The sequence below is a fragment of the Micromesistius poutassou genome (assembly GCF_964030765.1).
Source record: "Micromesistius poutassou genome assembly, chromosome: 4".
NCBI lineage: Eukaryota > Metazoa > Chordata > Actinopteri > Gadiformes > Gadidae > Micromesistius > Micromesistius poutassou.
In genome coordinates, this window is record NC_140274.1 from 8,318,986 (window position 1) to 8,328,485 (window position 9,500).

General features: G+C 41.7%; 1 pseudogene across 1 annotated transcript; it reads right to left on the minus strand.

The window, feature by feature from the left end:
- Positions 1 to 34: 34 nt before the first annotated feature.
- Positions 35 to 983, minus strand: LOC311341497 (annotated as a pseudogene). The gene has a single exon. The product of its transcript is annotated as an uncharacterized misc_RNA (transcript).
- Positions 984 to 9,500: the final 8,517 nt, after the last annotated feature.

Consider the following 9,500-nt stretch of genomic DNA (forward strand, 5'->3'; position numbering starts at 1 on the left):
TGATTTACACTTGAAAAATGTTGTGACAGACAATTCATGCTATTTCACGGAGAATGTTCTTCTGTAAATTCGTAAGACAAACACATACTTTTAAGATCTTGTTGGCATGCTTCTTATACTGGTATGGGATGTAGGTCAAAATGTCCTGCACTGTGAACTGTCCATTGACAAGGAACGTTGGGATGTTCAGTGAAACTCCCTCAGGCAAAATGTCACGAATAGCGAATCCCTTATCTGCCATCACTGTGTCACCTGGTTCTAGCTGTTGGAGTACTCCGCAGTCAGCTGTTATCACCTTGTCCGAGGTACTTCCACCGTATAGGTCACTGGAGAAGGTTATAACTCCATTGGGAGCCACACCGATCAGAGTTTTAAGTGTTGTGCGTCCTTTGTAATGACTGTACAGATGACTCTGGGTGTCCAGTATTTCTGTGTTGGAGATGGCCACTTCAGTGCAGTCAAGCACAATCCAACAGTCGGGAAATGGCTGGAAGCAATCTGGCAGAGATGTTTTGTTCTTGACTCGGGAGGGGATGTTGTTTTCCATCATGCAGACATAAAAAGTCATACAGTGCACTGCTGATGGTGGTGAAGATGTTGGTGACTGTGGCACGGCAGCAATTAAACTTTGTTGCAAGGTCTAGTATGCCACAATTCAGTCTGAGCTTCATCAAAGTCAGGAGTAGCTGATGGATAAGGGGCATAATTTGGACATTCCAATTAAAGTGATACTGGAGATCAAATTTGGAGAGAAGGGCTTCCAAAAAGAGGACAGCGGCAGCATCTGTCAAGCCAGTGTAGTAATTGACTTTGTCAGGATGGGAGGGGATTTGACTGAATGAAAATATTTCTTTTTGTTTCTCCAATTCTCGTTTCAGTTGGTGGGGGGGATGTTGATGGGGAGTGTTGGGGTTTGCGGACGAACGGAATTGTTGACGGGGGGGGGGTTTGGATCTTTCGGTCGCAGTCAAATCCGGGGACATTTCCGGGGACAGCCGTAGCCGGGGACGGTCACTGAAAACGGAGACTGTCTGGTCGCCCTAACCCACAGACCCTCGAGTTGTAGTTCGGAACTTGTCAAGCCTGCAAAAAGAAAAAAAAAAGAAAATAACTAAGTGGCAATTAACATCTTACATCTCAGGCTCCCTCCAACTTGCAGAACCAACTTCTATTATCAGATGTGTTGTTTAGCTAGGTCTACTAGAGTCAGTCAGTCTCACTTCAAAGACAGACAGACACTGGCTGTCTTCTTTAGCATATGCAACATTACTGGTAGCAGTTCAAGAACGATAACGATAACCTTGAAAGCACTTCGAAGTGCTGACAAAACAAATAAAGCTAGCACTAGCCAGTAGTACCTAGCTAGTAACATTAGGCTAGCTAGTAACCGCTAGCCTGTTATTATTGTTATTATTATTATCATTTTAGATCCAACTTACCGTATCAACTTCAGCCATCTCTTATCTTTTTCGTCAAGGGGAAATCGGTAATAAGATAATAAATAAGATTGTTTTGTTCACGTTGTTTCTGTTATTGCAACATGGGACACAGCACTGGGCCCCATTTCCCGATAACGATGGATCCACGCTCATATGATAATTCTCACGAAGGATCTTTCGATGCTTCGTAAATTTTTTTCAAGCGTTTCCCGAAACTCCTCTTAACATGAACGCGCGTGCACTGCTCTTACGACATTCGTAGGCATGTAACTGTCTACTGACACGGTGCTGAAATGGGCTCTGTAGGAGGGGGAGAAGCAGGAATGTTGTTTGATGAAACTATATTTTGTGGCAGCAAAAAAATGGCCAACAGCAGAGTAGCCTACGAAATAAATAGACTAATATGAATGCTACAAATATTAAAACACAATTGATTAGGCCTAGGCCGACATATGCTATATTAGTCCTAATCCTGAATGCACTGTGCGTAAATTTTTTCACTGCATTTTCCCCCCTGAAATAACTCCATATTAGAAAAATAAAAAATGTGTCTGTGTGACAACTATAGCATTTATCTAAATGTGCTAATTTCTGAAACATGCTTTGCGCTGCAAAGAGGGCAGACTTTCTCTGATTCCGCATTAGGTTTGATTGATTGGCACGCACTCTCTAGTGTAGAATCTTTGGTGTAAACATTAAAAATGTAACGTTCCATTAATTCATTATCATTCAAACGCAGAGGCATTGACACGGCTATTGCTGTTGCTGGTCTAGATCCTGCCCATATTGTTGGGCAGGGGTATGATGGTGCGGGCAATGTAAGCGGGAAAGGCACGCATCACACAGTTTCCCGAAGCAGTCTATGTTCACTGCAGAAACCACGCTCTCAACTTGGCATTTGTGCACTCCACTAACGTCAGGGATGTTTGTAACTGTCTAGACACGGTCCAATAAATAGTGAACTTCATCACAGCCTCACCAAAGCACCACAGTGCTTTATGGCAAACAATCGCAACAAAAAACGCCTGCAGAAATTCTCTGACACCCGCTGGTCTCAGCATGATTCATGTAGCCTACAGTATGTCTTCTGTCATTGATCAATATGAGGACATTTTAACCACGATGGTTGAATTAAAATCAGAGGGAGACAGCAAGTGCAGCTCGCAAGCGACCTCCCACACGAGCAATGGAATAATTTGATTTTATTACCCTATCACTGCCTTGTGATAGGGTTGCCTTGTGATGTGGCGTTTGATTGGTACATTTCGGCTGTGCATGTATTTTTGGAATTTTAAATTGCTGCAATAAATTATATTTTTGTTGACTTCTAACATGTCTCTGTCTTTGTTGTTTAAATCTAACAGTAGTCTACGAGTAATATATCGGCGGTAACCACTGTTTTTGGGGTATTGCGAAATTGCGCCAGCTGGACATTCCGTGGTATTGGATGTGTTTTGATAAAACACATCCAATACCACGGGATGTCCAGCTGGTGACTCCGCTGAGGCTATTAGTAACGATTCTCTTAGCACTCTACGAGTGCCCCTGGAGCCCTTGTTAGCTACGAGGGTTACGGGTTCCGGAAACGGTGTGAAAACTGTACGATGCTCGTACGATGAACTTAACAAACCACTTAGGCTAACGATGCTTTCGGGAAACAGTGTGAAAACTGTACGATGAACTTAACAAACCACTTAGTGCTGAGGTCGTCTGGAGCTTCGCCTCCGTGGAAGTTCTGCTTCCCGTGATCCGGTGCATGTGAAACATATAGTTCTTTCCTAGCCAGGTGTGTGTGCTAGACTTTGTGTGGGTTATCGAGGGTTCTCTTGTCCTTGAGCCTCCGGGTTGTGTTGTCTTTCTGTGTGATATGTGTGTCCTCGCCATCTAGCTGTGGCTGATAGGAGGGCTCGAGGGTCATCTTGACCCTCTTGAATGTGTGGTGTGTTGTGTTCGTTAGGTTTGGGCCCAGAGTTTACTATATTCGTAATGTAATGTGTCCGTTATTTTTGCCCATCACTAGCCAAGCCCATATAAACGGGAACAATTAATACATCAATTTTAAATGATAGAAAAACGGCTACCAGTCACAAAGAGAAACGAAATAGTTACCAAATTGATAATGACTGCTCACGCTCACACTCCTGTCCACTCATAGGCCTATTAATGGACACAGATCCCAATTTGTGTGATTGTATGAAAATAATAATCGGCCATGATGATCGTTTATTTTCGTGAATGGGCGAATAGTTCCTGCTACAAGGAATTTTGGGACGGCATTATCTCCTTTCCTTTCGCTAGGGGTGTTCCAGTGTGACCTAAGCATTAAAGACCGGGTAAACCAAATTCAGTATTTTTCTTCTTATCATATTAATTAGGCCTTAAATGTGTCCCTCAAAACATGTAAAAAATATTTTTCCCATTCATCATTTCCTTGAGGAGCTAGGCCTCAGAGAATGTTCTGTGTGCAGGTTTAAAATGGGCGGGTCTACATCGAAGACCGCTTTACGTAAAGCGGTCTTCGATGTAGACCCGCCCCCTGCTGCCCTCTAGGTATAAATACATTAACCGCGCACTAGCATTCTGTGGTTTCACCCGTCTATGGTTTTACCGCTCACGAGTCTGGTTTGAATTGTCAGTTTGCAGCTAGCTTGCCCGTTATGCCTCTTCAACCTCGTTGGTGCATCTTCCCTGGATGCCACAGTGGGAAACGTAACGTTAACGGTTCGTTTACTTTATTTAAGTTTCCGACCGAAGACGGTCTCTCTCCGGTGATGGGCGTGGTTTCCTGGCCTGCAGCGCACACGCCCCCACCGTCCTGAGCCAGGGATTACTGCTCATTTTTCATCAACTTTGAAGCATAATTTTATATACTTCGCGATTTTTTTAGTCCTTCAAATTTGGCAGGGTGGTTAATAATATATTTTCCTGTGGTATTATAAACTCAAAACCCATAATTATTCTTGGTTTACCCGGTCTTTAAGATAATTCGAACCGCACTTATCATGGCTGACACTTAGATATTTGCGGGTCCTTTCACTCGGTAAGGAATCTTCAGAGCTATTAAGAGAGAGAGGACCTTCAGAGCTGTTTAATTGATTTATCTCTGAAAGGCTCTGGGAACCCTCAGAAGCAGAAGAGCCTGTCCTGCCATAGGTCCATAGTCCTGCCGCAGCCCGTGTGCCGGGGCGTGGGGGCGTGGTCCCACTAGTCGCTAGACCGGTTTTCCTAGATCCATAAAAGAAGCGCGTCGTGCCATGTGCACGTCACTGTCCCGAAGACACAGCCTCGCAGCGCATAAACAATCATGTCTTTCGACTTGGAATCAGGTAAACTTGATCCTTTACCGTTGCAGAATTCATTCAATGTGGAATATTCGTGTAGTGTTCTTGAAATGTTTCCTGAAATGTGTAGTTTAGTAGTAGCTTACTTTTTGTTGTTGGAAAAAGTTGTCTAAGACAGCGCAGCCAAGTTGACAGATATAGGTGATAGGCCCATTATCTGCAATGCTGAATGTTTGACAACTGTCTCAACAACTGTAGGCCTACGTTACACATCGCGGTTGCATGACCCGAGACCACTTTGGGGTCTTGAACCATATTAGAAAGTGGATCACTTCTAGACCATGGAGGCGACAATGCGATGTTGTGACTGATGTCTGTCTCTGTCTGTTATCATCTAGCCTGCGGTCCTGACGAGGTGAAGAAGGGCGATGCAAATAGCACGGAGTTTTCATTTTTCGGCAAAAAGGACAAAAAGGACAAGGTATGATATTGAATGTGAGCCTGGTCGCAGATCCCAGGGGAATAGTATAGTGATGTAGCCCTAAAGTGATGGTCTAGAAGTGATTCAATAATATATCTTTTAAGGCAACTACTATTAATGTCTGTTTCTGTTACAGCAGATCCTTTGACATACAGATCATCTGATATAAGTGCGCCCTTGCATATGAGGCCTATATTTATTAACATTATTCTATATTTAAGTTTAACCAAATTCTATTCAAAGGATGTTTTGTCTACAGTGTTTGTTCTATCGATTGTGTCAGGTTCTGTTGTTGCTAACATATTTTAATAAACTATCAAATCAACACAGCTTGCTAAACATTATCTGCCTACCAGTAACCAATATGGTCCTATGAGATGCCTCTGTAATGGGTGTACACTCATTCATTTTATAGTTTGGTAAATAAAATATACATATGATTCTTTGTTTTTTTGGGTTCCATCACAGTCTGACTGCAAGGACAAGTCAAAGGCCCACGACAAGAGCAAGGGAGACAAGAAACATAAGGAGCACAAGGGAGAAGGCAAGGAGCACAAGAAGAAGGACAATGAGCACGGAGGAGAGAAGAAGCATAAGAAAGACGGAGACAAGCAGCACAAGAAAAAGGAGCACGGAAGTGGCTCCTCCTCTTCATCCTCATCATCCTCTAGTAGTGACTCGGTAGGTCATACAAAGTCACACTCTGATTCAAAACAAATAATGGTTGTGCCAAAATGTAATTTTAATTGTAACACCCTGTGATATCTGCACAATGTTATTCTTTTACCAATATATATATATATATATATATATATATATAATATAGTATATATATACTATACTATATAGTCATAGTTTGATAATAGAATAGTGTATTTGGACTTTTAGTTTGGTATATATATATATATATATATATATACAAACTAAAAGTCCAAATACACTATTCTATTATCAAACTATGACTATCTTTTGAGTGACCACTGTAAACAACCCATTGTAGGCTGTGTATTATTATCATGGTGTCAGCTAAAGCTGTTAAGACATTTTAATTCAGAAAAATGCAGCACAACAGGTAATACCTGGCACACCTTGTGTCAAAGGTTGACACAAGATAAAACAATTAAAGGCTAAGAATGCAGTTCCTTACCAGGACAGGTTTTGTGAGCAGTTATTTTAAGAATCCCTTGACGCTGAAACAAGCTCCTCGTCTCCAACTCGACAATATAGAGTGATTGCTTTTATTGTCACGATTGTCAGGGCAAATATCTCTGTTTTAAATGAATCTACCCTTCGATATTCATTTAAGGTGTGTTATTGGATCACAGCTGCACTTCAAATTCACTTTCAAGTTTAAATATTTTAAACTTTTTGCATTGTGATACATTTTAGGACATATCTACACCAATCTAGGCTAATGATTAATAACATCGAGTTGTCCTGCCCTACTAATCTGGATGTGACTCTATCGACTCTTGGGCCATAAACTTTGTTCAGGCCTAGTTGTAGTGAACTTACTTTTAACTTTTGTACTGATCTACATGTCGATGACAGAGCTGTGCGGGTGTCTGATTATACAACAGTATTCCTCAACGCTACTGTAATGCTTCAGAAAGTACACACCCTGGGCGTGGGAGAGCAACAGATCAGATAGAAGTTGTAAAAAAAGATTGTATCCATGGAAACGATGTTAACCCGTATACAAATGGTAGTCAGACCAAAGTGTCATTGAAATGGCTGCTCTGTTTATGGCATTGCAGATGCAGGTTCTTGAAAGATATTCTTTGAAAATGTGTTTTAATTTTGTAGACTAACACACCTCTTTTTGTTTTGTTACAGGACTAAATATATGATGCAAGGATGAGGAACAACAGTTCTCTGAGTACCTGTAACATTTGCTACTGCTGTATGTATGCTGTCTGCCTGTGAACTATACGTCTGTTGTTTCTTAACTGGCCTGATGACAAAATATATGTTCTTACTACAATATAAACTATTAAATGGTGCCTCATGACATGTTTGTTTAGTTTTCTGACCGGATTGACATCGGTTTTAAATGGTTTTGCGTTCTATTGGGTCATGGTTTTGTAGGATCACGCAAGCAATTACAATCACAAACATTATTTACTGTATAATAACATTCATAAACTGGTCACGAGGTCCAGCTTGACTCATGTTGTATTGTCCTTGGCATCAGATGTATCCCTGCAAGTATTTAAAACCTTCAACCATACATTTCGTCCCTCATCAACTAGGTCATGTTGAAGCTGTAAACAGTGCTTGATGTTTAATGGAGAGAAAAAACCACACCTGACAGAAATTCTTGGTGTGGCTTCAAGATGTGGTATAACCACCTCCCTGCCTCTCCCTCTTAAACAAGCAAATCTGCTTTCTCCACTTCCTCTGTTCACGCCCTTAATAATCAGACTCATTCCTCATTCTCGGCATGATGAATAGAAGCTGAACTCTGACCTATTCATCGTCATACTCGATTGTGACTTTAATTATTAATAATAATAATAATAATAATAAATAAAAATAAGGTCAATTTTGGAACCAGATACCCCAGAACCCCATACTCCACATGAGGAAACATTACAACAGGATTTAGTAGCTTGGACAGCAGTGCAGGCCTTTCAAAGGTTAAAACCGCTCACTGTAAATCGCACCGGTCCCAGCACACCTACAGTTCATACCCTACCTAGGTAGGGTATGAATACCCTACCTAGGTAGGGTATGAACTGCCAGTAAACTACCATATCTAGTTTACTTACTTATACTGACAACGCCCACACAAACACACAACAGGTGTGGTCACCAAGAAGATGACAAGGCACACTCTGTCATGTACATTATGAACATGACTAATCTTACGGCACACAAGACAAGAATGCAGCAATGTAGTGGACAGGCTTTAAAAGTGCCATTGAATGGCTCGTGAGAATGTGCACCTCTGTGGAAACACTGCACCACCATTAGGGACTCTTCTGCAGCTCAAAATGACGAACAAAAACATGATCTATTTTTTAATGTTGTTACTGTTTTTCCCACAAGGTGGCAGCATGTAACAGTCAGTTATTTGCAACCTTCCAACCAAAAACCGCTTGAAGGCGTTTCAACCTTCACAAATACTTAAGCATCGATCGGCACACACAAGCTACAAATAACACGAGCCCCAGGACTCCATATGCATAATTTTTTTATTAACTTTTATGTATTCAGAAAATATAAAAACAGAAATGAAGACGGACACGAGCAGGCAAGGGTAAGAAACCCTGCTGGCTTAATACATTCAAGATATAAAATATTAGGCCTACAAAGCAAAAGTGTGTTTGTGTGTGCGTGTTTGTGTGTAAGTGAGTGTAGGAGACAGAGAAGATACATTTTCATACTAATAAAACTAAAACCAATAAAAATTGATAATGTCAATCGAACCAGACCAAACTCTTGTTCTTGCTAATGGTGTCAATTGACATCAACAATACTGCCTCCCTGACAACAACATGGTTTTCCATGCTTCATATAGTAGATTTGTGTTGCTTTGAGCATATGGTAAGGATTTGCAGAAACAAACCAATATTCATTTCCAATGGATCAGTGATAATGGGGGGAGATATCCATGGACCTAGTTGGAGGATTGACTAAAACCTTAAATCTGAGACTGGGGACAAATACCCACTGTGGCAGTGGCGTCCTACCCCCTCCTTGGGAGTGTTTATGTGCCATGTTCAAGCAGCTGCAAGAAGCAGAAAGAGCTTTGGCAAATTTGGAATTAACACAAAAGAAACACAAAAAAACATAGTGTCTTTGGATCTCTTTTGGGTTTGTGATATAGAGGATGCATTGTCCATTTTTTTGCCTAGCCTAAGGGATGCCTTCACATGACTGTGTGTGTGTGTGTGTGTGTGTGTGTGTGTGTGTGTGTGTGTGTGTGTGTGTGTGTGTGTGTGTGTGTGTGTGTGTGTGCGCGCATCAGAGATTAGACCCCCGGCAGCGTTGACGGTGACTTTGGCGGTGAAGAACTCCTCAGCGACTGAAGAAAAGGGGCCTGACTGCCGAGGCCAATAAATCCAATGTTCCCCCTGCTCCTTTCAACACCGAGCCCCAGGACTCCATAGCCAGCAGCCATCAGAGCAGGGAGGGAGCTTAGACGGGAACTTTGGTTACTCTGATTCACTCATCAATAAAAACAAAGGTTTAGTAGTCTACACATGCAGCGACAGCCTGTTCTTTTATTCTTATTCCAGCAGGTGACAAACAAAAGTAGTCACAGTATGAGGTGTCTAGATTCCTTCACTCCGC